Source organism: Salmo trutta, chromosome 6, assembly GCF_901001165.1.
Source record: "Salmo trutta chromosome 6, fSalTru1.1, whole genome shotgun sequence".
NCBI lineage: Eukaryota > Metazoa > Chordata > Actinopteri > Salmoniformes > Salmonidae > Salmo > Salmo trutta.
The window spans coordinates 5,075,324-5,089,623 of record NC_042962.1 but is presented as its reverse complement, the minus strand read 5'-3'; the positions used below and the strand labels follow the sequence as shown (position 1 = coordinate 5,089,623).

Genomic DNA, 14,300 nt, shown 5'->3' with positions numbered 1-14,300 from the left:
TAGAACTCTGCTAAGAACGCATACAGGGACAACTCTAGAACTCTGCTAAGAACACATATAGGGACAACTCTAGAACTCTGCTAAGAACGCATATAGGGACAACTCTAGAACTCTGCTAAGAACACATACAGGGACAACTCTAGAACTCTCCTAAAGAACACATACAGGGACAACTCTAGAACTCTCCTAAAGAACACATACAGGGACAACTCTAGAACTCTGCTAAAGAACACATACAGGGACAACTATAGAACTCTCCTAAAGAACACATACAGGGACAACTCTAGAACTCTCCTAAAGAACACATACAGGGACAACTCTAGAACTCTCCTAAAGAACACATACAGGGACAACTCTAGAACTCTGCTAAAGAACACATACAGGGACAACTCTAGAACTCTCCTAAAGAACACATACAGGGACAACTCTAGAACTCTGCTAAAGAACACATACAGGGACAACTCTAGAACTCTGCTAAAGAACACATACAGGGACAACTCTAGAACTCTGCTAAGAACACATACAGGGACAACTCTAGAACTCTCCTAAAGAACACATACAGGGACAACTCTAGAACCCAAGTGTGAGGGGTTGTTCCACAGGGAAAGTCTAAACACACACTACTTTTAAAGTAGCACACAATTAAAAACACTGGATCATTAATAATCATGTTTGACAATTTCTAACCAGTTGCCATAACAACAGAGACAGCGCTTTGATTTCTACACTGCTGGGGGGGGGGGGGGGGGTCTGTTGTGATGAACGAGTGATGAACGAGTGGTGTGTGTGTGTTGTGACGACCCTCCCACTGTCTGCCGTACTCATTCTCTTTGTTCTTGTTTTCCTTATTAGGATGTCGGTGGGCAGAACCGGGAGGGTCGTCAGCGAAAATGGGACACACCTGGACCCGGGTTTGTCCCGGGATAAATACACCTCTTCCCCCCCATTCATTGAGGAGACTCTCTCCATGCAGACACACTGTTGGATTTGGGCTGTGGCATTTTCGTGGCTGGTTTGTTTGCTTGCTTTGGCACATTTCAACATTCCTCATTATCACATCTATACATGCAACCACTCACTTACACTGCTGATTATTGACTCCACACACACACACACACACACACACACACACACACACACACACACACACACACACACACACACACACACACACACACACACCATAGTTAATAAATATATTTTTGTTAGTCCTTATCTCCACATTGTTTCCCTTTTTGTTACGGGCTTCGAGCCGGTTCGTGACAGTGTGTATGTCTAAGGGGTCTTCAAAACACTGAATTACCCGTTTCAGTCATATTACAACACGACAAAACCGCCTCTCACTGCCAGACAGTCCAAAAAACGCACCCTATTCCCTATATAGTGCACTACTTTAGACCAGGTCCCGACGTGAATAGGGAATAAGGTGCCTTTGGTAGACTATGGCTTTGTCTCAAGTCTGCCAAGGAGGCATGTGCCAGCGTAGCATGCCTATAATCACGTGGGCTTAGTGGGCTTAGGTCTACAGAGACACACCCAGTGCTTATGGGGCTTCACTAGCCTGACTGTGCACTCATCTACATGGAATATCAAAAAACACTAGTTAGTTAGAGAGTTACAAGGGGACGTATTGAAGTCTACTGTTATAAGAGCCTAGAAACATTGGCTTCAGCCCTATGGGCCCTGGTCAAAAGTAGTGCACTAAAATGTGGTACCATTTGGGACGTGTCCCTCGACACTGTAGAATAATATAGGGGGGAAAAAAATGTTGCAGCCATGTCGCAATGACCCAGAATGGATTATTTTGCTCCATATGGGGAGTCAGTAAGGAGGGAGGAATTCTCTGTTAGGACGTGGGGGAATTGCATCATGGGGCATTTATTCCCCCCCCCCCCCCAAACGGAGCGAGATCTGTCACGGGGGTTAGCAGGGCCTCTCTCTCTCGTTTTGGCGTACGGAGACATTGGTATTGTGCTGGAGATAATGAATATGGAGGTTGAAAATTAGCAGAAATACACTTTAACTCTGGATCCCTAATGGCATCTTATACTATACAGAGCCTTCGGGAAAGTATTCAGACCCCTTGACTTTTTACACATTTTGTTTTATCGTTACAGCATCATTAATATACACACAATAGCCCAAAATCACAAAGCGGAAGCAGGCTTTTTGAAATTGACATAAGTATTCAGACCCTATGAAATGAGACTCGAAATTGAGCTCAGGTGCATCATGTTTCAGTTTATCATCCTTGAGATGTTTCTACAACTTGATTGGAGTCCACCTGTGGTAAATTCAATTGATTGGACATGATTTGGAAAGACACACACCTGTCTATATAAGGTCCCACAGCTGAAAGTGCCTGTCAGAGCAAAAACCAAGACATGAGGTCGAAGGAATTGTCCGTAGAACTCTGAGACAGGATTGTGTCGAGGCCCAGATCTGGAGAAGGCTACCAAAAACATTTCTGCAGCATTGAAGGTCCCCAAGAACACAGTGGCCTCCATCATTCTTAAATGGAAGAAGTTTGGAACCACCAAGACTCTTCCTAGAGCTGGCCGCCCGGCCAAACTGAACAATCGGGGGAGAAGGGCCTTGGTCAAGGAGGTGACCAAGAACCCGATGGTAAGTCTGAAAGAGCTCTAGAGTTCCTCTGTGGAGATGGGAGAACCTTCCAGAAGGACAACCATCTCTGCAGCACTCCAACAATCAGGCCTTTATGGTAGAGTGGCCAGATGGAAGCCACTCCTCAGTAAAAGGCACATGACAGCCCTCTTGGAGTTTGCCAAAAGACACCTAAAGACTCTCAGACCATGAAACCAAGATTGAACTCTTTGGCCTAAATGCCAAGCGTCACGTCTGGAGGAAACCTGGCACCATCCCTACGGTGAAGCATGGTGGTGGCAGCATCATGCTGTGGGGATGTTTTTCAGCGGCAGGGACTGAGAGACTAGTCAGGATTGAGGGCAAAATGAACGGAGCAAGGTATGGAGAGATCCTTGATGAAAACCTGCTCCAGAGCACGCAGGACCTCAGACTGGGGCGAAGGTTCACCTACCAACAAGACAATGACCCTAAGCACACAGGCAAGACAACGCAGGAGTGGCTTCAGGACAAGTCTCTGAATGTCCTTGAGTGGCCCAACCAGAGCCCGGATTTGAACTTTATTTAACATCTCTGGTGAGACCTGAAAATAGCTGTGCAGCAACGCTCCCCATCCAACCTGACAGAGATTGAGAGGCTCTTCAGAGAAGAATTGGAGAAACTCCCCAAATACACGTGTGCCAAGCTTGTAGCGTCATACCCAAGAAGACTGCAGGCTGTAATCACTGCCAAAGGTGCTTCAACAAAGTACTGAGTAAAGGGACTGAATAGTTACATAAATGTGATATTTCAGTTCAGAATTGTTTTAATTAGCAAATAATTATTAAACCCTGTTTTTGCTTTGTCATTATGGGTTATTGTGATGTCATTATGGGGTATTGTGATGTCATTATGGGGTATTGTGATGTCATTATGGGGTATTGTGATGTCATTATGGGGTATTGTGATGTCATTATGGGGTATTGTATGTAGATTGATCAGGGGGAAAAAACATTTAATCCATTTTAGAATAAGTCTGTAACGTAACAAAATGTGGAAAAAGTCAAGGGGTCTGAATACTTTCAGAAGGCACTGTATAGTGCGCAACTTTTGACCAGGGCCCATAGGATGCCATTTGAAATGCAGCATTTACCAGGGCCCATAGGATGCCATTTGAAATGCAGCATTGACCAGGGCCCATAGGATGCCATTTGAAATGCAGCATTGACCAGGGCCCATAGGATGCCATTTGAAATGCAGCATTGACCAGGGCCCATAGGAAATGCAGCATTGACCAGGGCCCATAGGATGCCATTTGAAATGCAGCATTGACCAGGGCCCATCGGATGCCATTTGAAATGTAGCATTGACCAGGGCCCATAGGATGCCATTTGAAATGCAGCATTGACCAGGGCCCATAGGATGCCATTTGAAATGCAGCATTGACCAGGGCCCATAGGATGCCATTTGAAATGCAGCATTGACCAGGGCCCATAGGATGCCATTTGAAATGCAGCATTGACCAGGGCCCATCGGATGCCATTTGAAATGTAGCATTGACCAGGGCCCATCGGAAATGCAGCATTGACCAGGGCCCATAGGATGCCATTTGAAATGCAGCATTGACCAGGGCCCATCGGATGCCATTTGAAATGTAGCATTGACCAGGGCCCATAGGATGCCATTTGAAATGCAGCATTGACCAGGGCCCATCGGATGCCATTTGAAATGTAGCATTGACCAGGGCCCATAGGATGCCATTTGAAATGTAGCATTGACCAGGGCCCATAGGATGCCATTTGAAATGCAGCATTGACCAGGGCCCATCGGATGCCATTTGAAATGTAGCATTGACCAGGGCCCATAGGATGCCATTTGAAATGTAGCATTGACCAGGGCCCATAGGATGCCATTTGAAATGCAGCATTGACCAGGGCCCATAGGATGCCATTTGAAATGCAGCATTGACCAGGGCCCATCGGATGCCATTTGAAATGCAGCATTGACCAGGGCCCATCGGAAATGCAGCATTGACCAGGGCCCATAGGGTTCCATTTGAAATGCAGCATTGACCAGGGCTCATTTGGCAAATCTGACCATAATTCAAATCCTCCTGATTCTTGCTTACAAGCAAAAACTAAAGCAGGAAGTTCCAGTGACTCGCTCAATACGGAAGTGATCAGACGACGCGGATGCTACACTACAGGACTGTGTGGATGGAAGGAGTGAGCGGGGGAGATGACGAGAGAGAGACACCTGGTAAAAAGGAGAAAGAAATCACTTGATAAATAAATGGCATTGTTGATTTCCCCTACCGGTCTCTCTGATCCTATCTTCTCACAAAGCATTAACGCTAAAGAGAGTGAGAGAATACAAGGGGGACAGCCACATTTATTTACTCTCATTACTAAGCACCTCTCCACAACTATCCAGTCATCCATTCATCTGAAGCACAGAGCAGAGAGAGGTAATGTCTTCATAACAATCAGATTAGAGGTAAGAGGTTAAATATCTAATAAATTCACTTCCGTCCTTTCTGACAGTGTCTGATATAATAGAACATATATTTGGGTTACGGTATGTAACCCTGGTTCTCTGAAGGAGATGAGGGAGACATCTCACTATAGGACACGCCCTCTTTTTTGCGGGTTATTGGTTGAAGCCTTATTCAAAATCACGCCTAACAGGCCAAATCAGAACATTCTAGGTGAACGCCCCACAGGTCTATATAACACCCTGCAGCGCTCTGGTTTCCTCATTCTATGAACTACTTCTTACACGAGTCATGCAAGAGGATCAATCTGGTGAGATTTCTCCCTCATCTCCTTCAGAGAACGGACTCGGTTCGACATCGCACTGTTGGGACACTTTACAAAACGCCCTGATTGCCAATAGCCCGTTTTCTGAGAAGCCTGCTGTGGTCCATCGTAATATAACTACATCCATCCTACTCACTATTACCTATACATGGGATTTAGTAGTAGTAGTTCGCTCCACTCGCATTAACATCTGCTAACCATGTGTATGTGACAAATAAACATTTGATTTGATGTGGTAGTGGCGGAGTAGAGGCCTGAGGGCACACAGTGTGTTGTGAAATCTGTCAATGTATTGTAATGTTTTTAAAATTGTATAAAGTGCCTTCATTTTGCTGGACCCCATAATAAATAAAGAAGTTTCCAGCGCCAGGGACTGTGTGCGCCAGGGAGGGCACAGCAACCTCCAGGCGTTACGAAGCCCAACAAGCCGCCGAAGTTCACCGTACGCTCTTCGTGGAATGCCCCCATCCCTGTAGTGATGCAACCAGTCACTACTCTGCGCGTGAAGACTCTCCCAGTCGGGAAGTTTCGCGTCAAGAGAGATGGGTCTCTCCAGCATTGGAAGTGCCAATAGACACTTTGCAGAGAGAAGTGGCTCCCGAGTGGCGCAGCGGTCTAAGGCACTGCATCTCAGTACAAGAGGCATCACTACAGTCCCTGGTTAGATTCCAGGCTGTATCACAGCGGTCTAAGGCACTGCATCTCAGTACAAGAGGCGTCACTACAGTCCCTGGTTAGATTCCAGGCTGTATCACAGCGATCTAAGGCATTGCATCTCAGTACAAGAGGCGTCACTACAGACCCTGGTTAGATTCCAGGCTGTATCACAGCGGTCTAAGGCATTGCATCTCAGTACAAGAGGCGTCACTACAGACCCTGGTTAGATTCCAGGCTGTATCACAGCGGTCTAAGGCATTGCATCTCAGTACAAAAGGCGTCACTACAGTCCCTGGTTAGATTCCAGGCTGTATCACAGCGGTCTAAGGCACTGCATCTCAGTACAAGAGGCATCACTACAGTCCCTGGTTAGATTCCAGGCTGTATCACAGCGGTCTAAGGCACTGCATCTCAGTACAAGAGGCGTCACTACAGTCCCTGGTTAGATTCCAGGCTGTATCACAGCGGTCTAAGGCACTGCATCTCAGTACAAGAGGCGTCACTACAGTCCCTGGTTAGATTCCAGGCTGTATCACAGCAGTCTAAGGCACTGCATCTCAGTGCAAAAGGCGTCACTACAGACCCTGGTTTGAATCCAGGCTGTATCACAACTGGCCGTGATTGGGAGTCCCATAGGGCGGCGCACAATTGGTCCAGTGTCGTCTGGGATTGGCCGGTGTAGGACGTCATTGTAAATAACAATTTGTTCTTAACTGACTTTCCTAGTTAAATAAAAAGGTTACATTTGAAGAAAAAAAATTAAAATAATAATTATTATTATTATTAAGAAGTGGGCACCTGTGCCAGTAGAGAGGCGGGTCCAAGCGGAGTGAGGTCACCTAACGCTGGAAGTCTCTCATGAGGAGGAGACCAAGCAGAACTACCACAATCATGGAGACCATGAGCCCAAGAAGCCACGTGACTGATGTTGCTTTAGGCCTGATTAAGCCTAGAGAGAGCAGGTGATTCATCCTGAAGCCTATAGAGAGCAGGTGATTCATCCTGAAGCCAAGAGAGAGCAGGTGATTCATCCTGAAGCCAAGAGAGAGCAGGTGATTTATCCTGAAGCCTAGAGAGAGCAGGTGATTCATCCTGAAGCCTAGAGAGAGCAGGTGATTCATCCTGAAGCCTAGAGAGAGCAGGTGATTCATCCTGAAGCCTATAGAGAGCAGGTGATTTATCCTGAAGCCTAGAGAGAGCAGGTGATTCATCCTGAAGCCTAGAGAGAGCAGGTGATTTATCCTGAAGCCTAGAGAGAGCAGGTGATTCATCCTGAAGCCTAGAGAGCAGGTGATTCATCCTGAAGCCTAGAGAGAGCAGGTGATTCATCCTGAAGCCTAGAGAGAGCAGGTGATTTATCCTGAAGCCTAGAGAGCAGGTGATTCATCCTGAAGCCAAGAGAGAGCAGGTGATTCATCCTGAAGCCTAGAGAGAGCAGGTGATTTATCCTGAAGCCTAGAGAGCAGGTGATTCATCCTGAAGCCTAGAGAGAGCAGGTGATTCATCCTGAAGCCAAGAGAGAGCAGGTGATTTATCCTGAAGCCTAGAGAGAGCAGGTGTGACAACAGCTGGCCCGTGTGCTCCGCTGCCTGAGCCCGAGTGTCCACGCAGATCAACCAGTCAGTCACCAATTTACGCCGCAACTCTTAAGCCCACGCTGCTACTACTACGACGAAGTCGGGAGAGACACGGGGTAACGTGAGCTTAAGCCAGGTAAGTAGAAACAGAAAAGCTTTATTTAGCAGGGTGGTGGGAAACAAATGCCATCTTTATACAGTGATGCTAGCTAATTAGCTGGCTATCTTCACCTGCGTGACGGTAGCCAGCTAGCCCGAGCCGTAGCGTGAGATACCGAGCGCCGACTCGACGTGTAAACCAACTAACTTGAGGTAGAATGAACTGTTATCTTTCGCAGGGGAATGTAAAAAGGATGGTGCATCAAATAGTGGGATAGCTACTCTTCCTGGGGTCCAGCAAAATGAAGGCACTTTATACAATTTTAAAAACATTACAATACATTGACAGATTTCACAACACACTGTGTGCCCTCAGGCCCCTACTCCGCCACTACCACATCAAATCAAATGTTTATTTGTCACACAGAAGAACGAACAGCTCGTGCTAGTCAAACAAACCAAATCTGGTGTTTATGCCATTAACCCAGTAACTAGCCAAGACACTCACATGTTCACCAAACGGTGGGAACCCGACGGAGAGCTAGAGACCCCGGATAGAAGTAGCTAGAATGTGGTCCCATGTGGCTCAGTTGGTAGAGCATGGTGTTTGCAACACCAGGGTTGTGGGTTTGATTCCCACGGGGGACCAGTACGGGGGAAAACAATGTATGAAATGTATGCATTCACTACTGTAAGTCGCTCTGGATAAGATCGTCTGCTAAATGACTAAAATGTAAATGTAATGTGTGTGGGATCTGATATTAGCGGGATGCTAAAGCAGTGGAGCTAGCTAGCTAACAAATGGCAAATGTGTGTAGGGCAGGCAAGAGGTGTACTGTAGCTACCTGACAACAAATAGCGTGGCTAACAAGCTAACTTCACTCTGTAAAGTGAAGCTGAAGTTAGCAGAATTCCTGAAAGTTGAAAATAAGCCCCTGGTAACCCACACCGAAAAGGAACAGTGAAGTTGGGTGCTAGTTTTCTGAAGAAAGCTGCTTAACGGGCTAGTAACCAAATAGACTCGTAAAGAGGAGAAGAATGAGGAAATCAGAGCAGAGCAGGGTGATATATAGACACACGGGTGGGGGGGAATTACATCCATAAAGCTCTGATTTACACGATTGAATAAGGCTTCAACCAATGACCCGCTAAAGAGGACGTGTCCCATAATGAGATGTCGGACCGACTCGACCGATAGACAACACGTCCACAGCAGAAGTGTGTGAGACAGAGCAGTTGACGGTCAGTCATTTTGTACAAGGTTAACACTGCCAGTAAACATTTACATTTTAGTCATTTAGCAGACGCTCTTATCCAGAGCGACTTACAGTAGTGAATACATACATTCCATACATTTTTTTTCATTTTTTTCCCCCGTACCATAAACACACAAGTAAAATAGGACACTGTGCATCCCAGGATTCTTCAAGGGAATGTGTGTGTGTGTGTAAGCGTGTAACGTTGTATGTCTGCGTGTGTGCGCGTGTTTGTCTCACAGTACCTAGGTTCTCGTCCAGACTCCAGTCAGCTCTTCAGGGCATCATGGCTGCTGGGAGGGCAACTCTTCATCCACCTCTTCTACCTGGTGACCAGACAGGTAGACACACTGTTAGTCAGGGTTACACACACACACACACACGTTTCTTGACTTGTGTTAACACTGGTAAATCAGGTTAATTGAGAAACTCTGAAGATTTGATTTGACAAAAAGGGAAAAAACAGCTATATACAGCTGATTATACACAGCTTTCAACACCGCTGATCATTTGGTGACTGTCAGAAAGCCATTAACTAGCAAACTGTAGACTACTTGAACCACTCAAAACAGCCCCAACTGAATGAATCATCCATCTCATCTCCCCCTGGCAAGAAGCACACAGTCACGGTTTCACATCATGGAAGTACCAACTTGAAATACAGGTTTATTAGGTTGATAGAGAACACTAAGGAACAGTTAAATGCTCTTAAACCCCCAGCAGAACACTAAGGGACAGTTAAATGCTCTTAAACTCTCAGCAGAACACTAAGGGACAGCTAAATGCTCTTAAACTCTCAGCAGAACACTAAGGGACAGTTAAATGCTCTTAACCCCTCAGCAGAACACTAAGGGACAGCTAAATGCTCTTAAACCCTCAGCAGAACACTAAGGGACAGTTAAATGCTCTTAAACCCCCAGCAGAACGCTAAGGGACAGTTAAATCCTCTTAAACCCTCAGCAGAACACTAAGGGACAGTTAAATCCTCTTAAACCCCCAGCAGAACACTAAGGGACAGTTAAATGCTCTTAAACCCCCAGCAGAACACTAAGGGACAGGACAGTTAAATGCTCTTAAACCCTCAGCAGAACACTAAGGGACAGTTAAATGCTCTTAAACCCCCAGCAGAACACTAAGGGACAGGACAGTTAAATGCTCTTAAACCCTCAGCAGAACACTAAGGGACAGTTAAATGCTCTTAAACCCCCAGCAGAACACTAAGGCACAGTTAAATGCTCTTAAACCCCCAGCAGAACACTAAGGGACAGTTAAATGCTCTTAAACCCTCAGCAGAACACTAAGGGACAGTTAAATGCTCTTAAACCCCCAGCAGAACACTAAGGGACAGTTAAATGCTCTTAAACCCCCAGCAGAACACTAAGGGACAGTTAAATGCTCTTAAACTCTCAGCAGAACACTAAGGGACAGCTAAATGCTCTTAAACCCCCAGCAGAACACTAAGGGACAGCTAAATGCTCTTAAACCCTCAGCAGAACACTAAGCCCCTCTTGACTGTCCTATCTGAAGCCCTTAACTAGCCTGTTCCAAGTATGTACATTTATTAAACAACCACCCATTGACAACGGGGCCATTTTTATCACATAAATAGAAATATAATGAATCAGTTTGTGATAAATATAATGAATCTGTTTGTGATAAATAGAAATGGATTGATTCAGTTTGTGATAAACTGATTAAATCTATTTCTATTTATGTGATAAAAATGGCCCCGTTGTCAATGGGTGGTTGTTGAATAAATAAACTGATTCAATCTATTTCCAAAGTTCACTGCAATGACATCTGATTCGACTACAACAGTGGAAGTCCAAGCCCCTGTCAGTGTAAGGTCTAATGTTTAGGCTCAGTCAGTCCTGGCAGCCCTGTGTGTGTGTGTGTGTGTGTGTGTGTGTGTGTGTGTCAGTCCTGGCAGCCCTGTATGTGTGTGTGTGTGTGAGTCCTGGCAGCTGTGCGTGCGTGTGTGCGTGTTTGCGTGTGTGTGTGTGTGTGTGAGCGAGTCCTGGCAGCCCTGTGTGTGCGTGTGTGTGTGTGTGTGTGTGTGTGTGAGAGAGAGTCCTGGCAGCCCTGTGTGTGCGTGTGTGTGTGTGAGAGAGAGTCCTGGCAGCCCTGTGTGTGTGTGTGTGTGTGTGTGTGTGTGTGTGTGTGTGTGTGTGTGTGTGTGTGTGTGTGTGTGCGCGCGTGTGTGTGTGTGTGTGTGTGTGTGTGTGTGTCGGTGGTTGAGATTACATCAGGTGTTAAACACACTTCTGTATGCCAGTGTAAGAATATGTCAAGATGAATACACAACGCAGAGGACTAAAGGTCAAGAGGACTAAAAGGTCAAGAGGGAATTAATGATCAATGGAAATAGTTGTTTTTCTGTAATGGGGAATTAATGATCAATGGGTCAGAGACACGGGAGGAATTTCAGTCCGGGACTCATAGCTACATCCGGCAAGTTCTCATTGGTCCGAATTGTCTATACATTGAGCCTGAAACGGGATACTTGGTATTTGGCCATTGGCCCAATTTTATTGCAAGGAATTCTAATTGGCCAACCACAGGCTAGGGTTGGGTTATAAACTACATCCTGTTGTCTTTGTTCTGTGGAGAAGACATTGAGAGCAGGGAAGAATGACCATCTACTTCCCAGCATAACAACAATTTTAATTAAAAAATAATAATAATAATATTTAACCTTTATTTAAACTAGGCAAGTCAGTTAAGAACAAATTCTTATTTACAATGACGGCCTAATCCGGCAAACCTTAACCTGGACAACGTTGTGCCAATTGTGCGTCGCCCTATGGGACTCCCAATCACGGCCGGTTGTGATACAGCCTGGATTCAAACCAGGGACTGTAGTGACGCCTCTTGCACTGAGATGCAGTGCCTTAGACCGCTGCGCCATTGTAAATAAGATTTTGATCTTAACTGACTTGCCTTGTTAAATAAAGTTTATATAAAAATAACAAATAAAATATGGCATAGTACACTATATATAGGGAATAGGGTTCCATAGGGCTCTGTAAAGTAGTGCACTATATAGGGAATAGGGTGCCATAGGGCTCTGGTCTAAAGTAGTGCACTATATAGGGAATAGGGTGCCATAGGGCTCTGGTCTAAAGTAGTGCACTATATAGGGAATAGGGTGCCATAGGGCTCTGGTCTAAAGTAGTGCACTATATAGGGAATAGGGTGCCATAGGGCTCTGGTCTAAAGTAGTGCACTATATAGGGAATAGGGTGCCAATGGACTGTGGTCTAAAGTAGTGCACTATATAGGGAATAGGGTGCCATTTGTGATGCAGAAAATGTTTTTGGGGATCTCTGCTTTTTATTTCTAAACAAATCTGATCCAGATCAATGCAATCGAGACAATTTCCAGAAAGAGGAAACTGCCATTCCTTCTCTCGCTCTCTGCTCTCTCTCCTCAGTCCCTCAGGAACCTTGTCACACCAGCAACCAATGAGATGGGAGAACAGCCAGGTGACACAGAGCATGTGACATATACCACAGAGCCAAAGGCAGTGGCACAGTAAATTCCTCCAAGGGCATGAGAGAGGAGAGAGTGAGCAATTTTACTAATCATTTCTAATAGTTTTTTGTTGTCTTTTGTCTTTTGTTTATTTCACTTGCCAATAAAGCTTTAAATGAACTGAAAGAAAGCAAGGAGGGTTTTCTCTGCCATTAAACGATCTACTAAATCAGACGAACCAATCAAAATCCTCTAATCAATAATAGAACCAATAGCACTATACGGCAGTGAAGTGTTGGGGTCCTCCATACGACAGTGAAGTGTGGGGTCCTCCATACGGCAGTGAAGTGTGGGGTCCTCCATACGACAGTGAAGTGTGGGGTCCTCCATACGGCAGTGAAGTGTGGGGTCCTCCATACGGCAGTGAAGTGTGGGGTCCTCCATACGGCAGTGAAGTGTGGGGTCCTCCATACGGCAGTGAAGTGTGGGGTCCTCCATACGGCAGTGAAGTATTGGGGTCCTCCATACGGCAGTGAAGTGTGGGGTCCTCCATACGGCAGTAAAGTGTGGGGTCCTCCATACGGCAGTTAATTGTGGGGTCCTCCATACGGCAGTTAATTGTGGGGTCCTCCATACGGCAGTGAAGTGTGGGGTCCTCCATACGGCAGTGAAGTGTGGGGTCCTCCATACGGCAGTGAAGTGTGGGGTCCTCCATACGGCAGTGAAGTGTGGGGTCCTCCATACGGCAGTGAAGTGTGGGGTCCTCCATACGGCAGTGAAGTGTGGGGTCCTCCATACGGCAGTGAAGTGTGGGGTCCGCCATACGGCAGTGAAGTGTTGGATCCACTTATGTAACAAAAATTTGACAAATGGGACTGAAACCCTGCATGCGGAATTCTGTTAGAGCATCACCATCGTACAGAGAAACTCCAAACAACGCATGCAGGGCAGGAATTAGGCCACTTCCCTATTCTGATTGATATCCACAAAAAGATCCACCAAATGTTCTAATCATTTAGAAACAAGTGACCATTAAAAAGCACTCAAATGTCAAGAGATGACCATAGAGAAGAGTCTCCTCAGCCAGCTGGTTCGTTCTGACCATAGAGAAGAGTCCCCTCAGCCAGCTGGTTCTGACCATAGAGAAGAGTCCCCTCAGCCAGCTGGTTCTGACCATAGAGAAGAGTCCCCTCAGCCAGCTGGTTCTGAGGCTCAGTTCACTAAGCCAAACCAACCCAACAAAGCCTCAGGACAGCACTCAAATCTGGCCCAACCAAATCAATTGCTATTTGTCTCTAAAACAGACAATCTGACTGATTGTCTGTGTTTTCCTCAGTTTTCTATGTACAGACTGATTGAACACAGCCTGGCCATATAAACCGGCTGTTACATACCAATCTATTAACCCAGAGAGGACAGGTTGTGCTTACTCTGCCATCAGAGGTCGAGACACAGCTGTATTTTCTCCTACACTGACAGAACTACTATAAAAGACAATTTTATTTCCCAAAATTGAAAACAAATATAACAATTGTGAAACCAAAACAGAAAAAGGAGAACATCTACAGGGAGAACAACCACTTTGTACCATATTAGCTGCAGAATGTAACTTCCTGCCACACCCATAGAGACAGCCAGTAGAACGACCAATCAGAACATTACTACCTGTAGAACCAATGTAAACAACCAATCAGAACATTACTACCTGTAGAACCAATGTAAACAACCAATCAGAACATTACTACCTGTAGAACAACCAATCAGAACATGAACATTACTGCCTGTAGAACAGCCAATCAGAACATTACTACCTGTAGAACAACCAATCAGAACAT

The 14,300-nt window shown here is 45.7% G+C and overlaps 1 protein-coding gene across 2 annotated transcripts in view; it reads right to left on the bottom strand.

Annotated features, from left to right (window-relative positions):
• LOC115195335 (nuclear receptor coactivator 2) overlaps positions 1-14,300 on the bottom strand; it is a gene marked incomplete at its 3' end in the record, with an annotated part of 140,803 nt that overhangs the window by 89,304 nt on the left and 37,199 nt on the right. For both annotated transcript variants that reach the window (XM_029755112.1, XM_029755113.1), the window contains 1 exon segment: positions 9,237-9,317.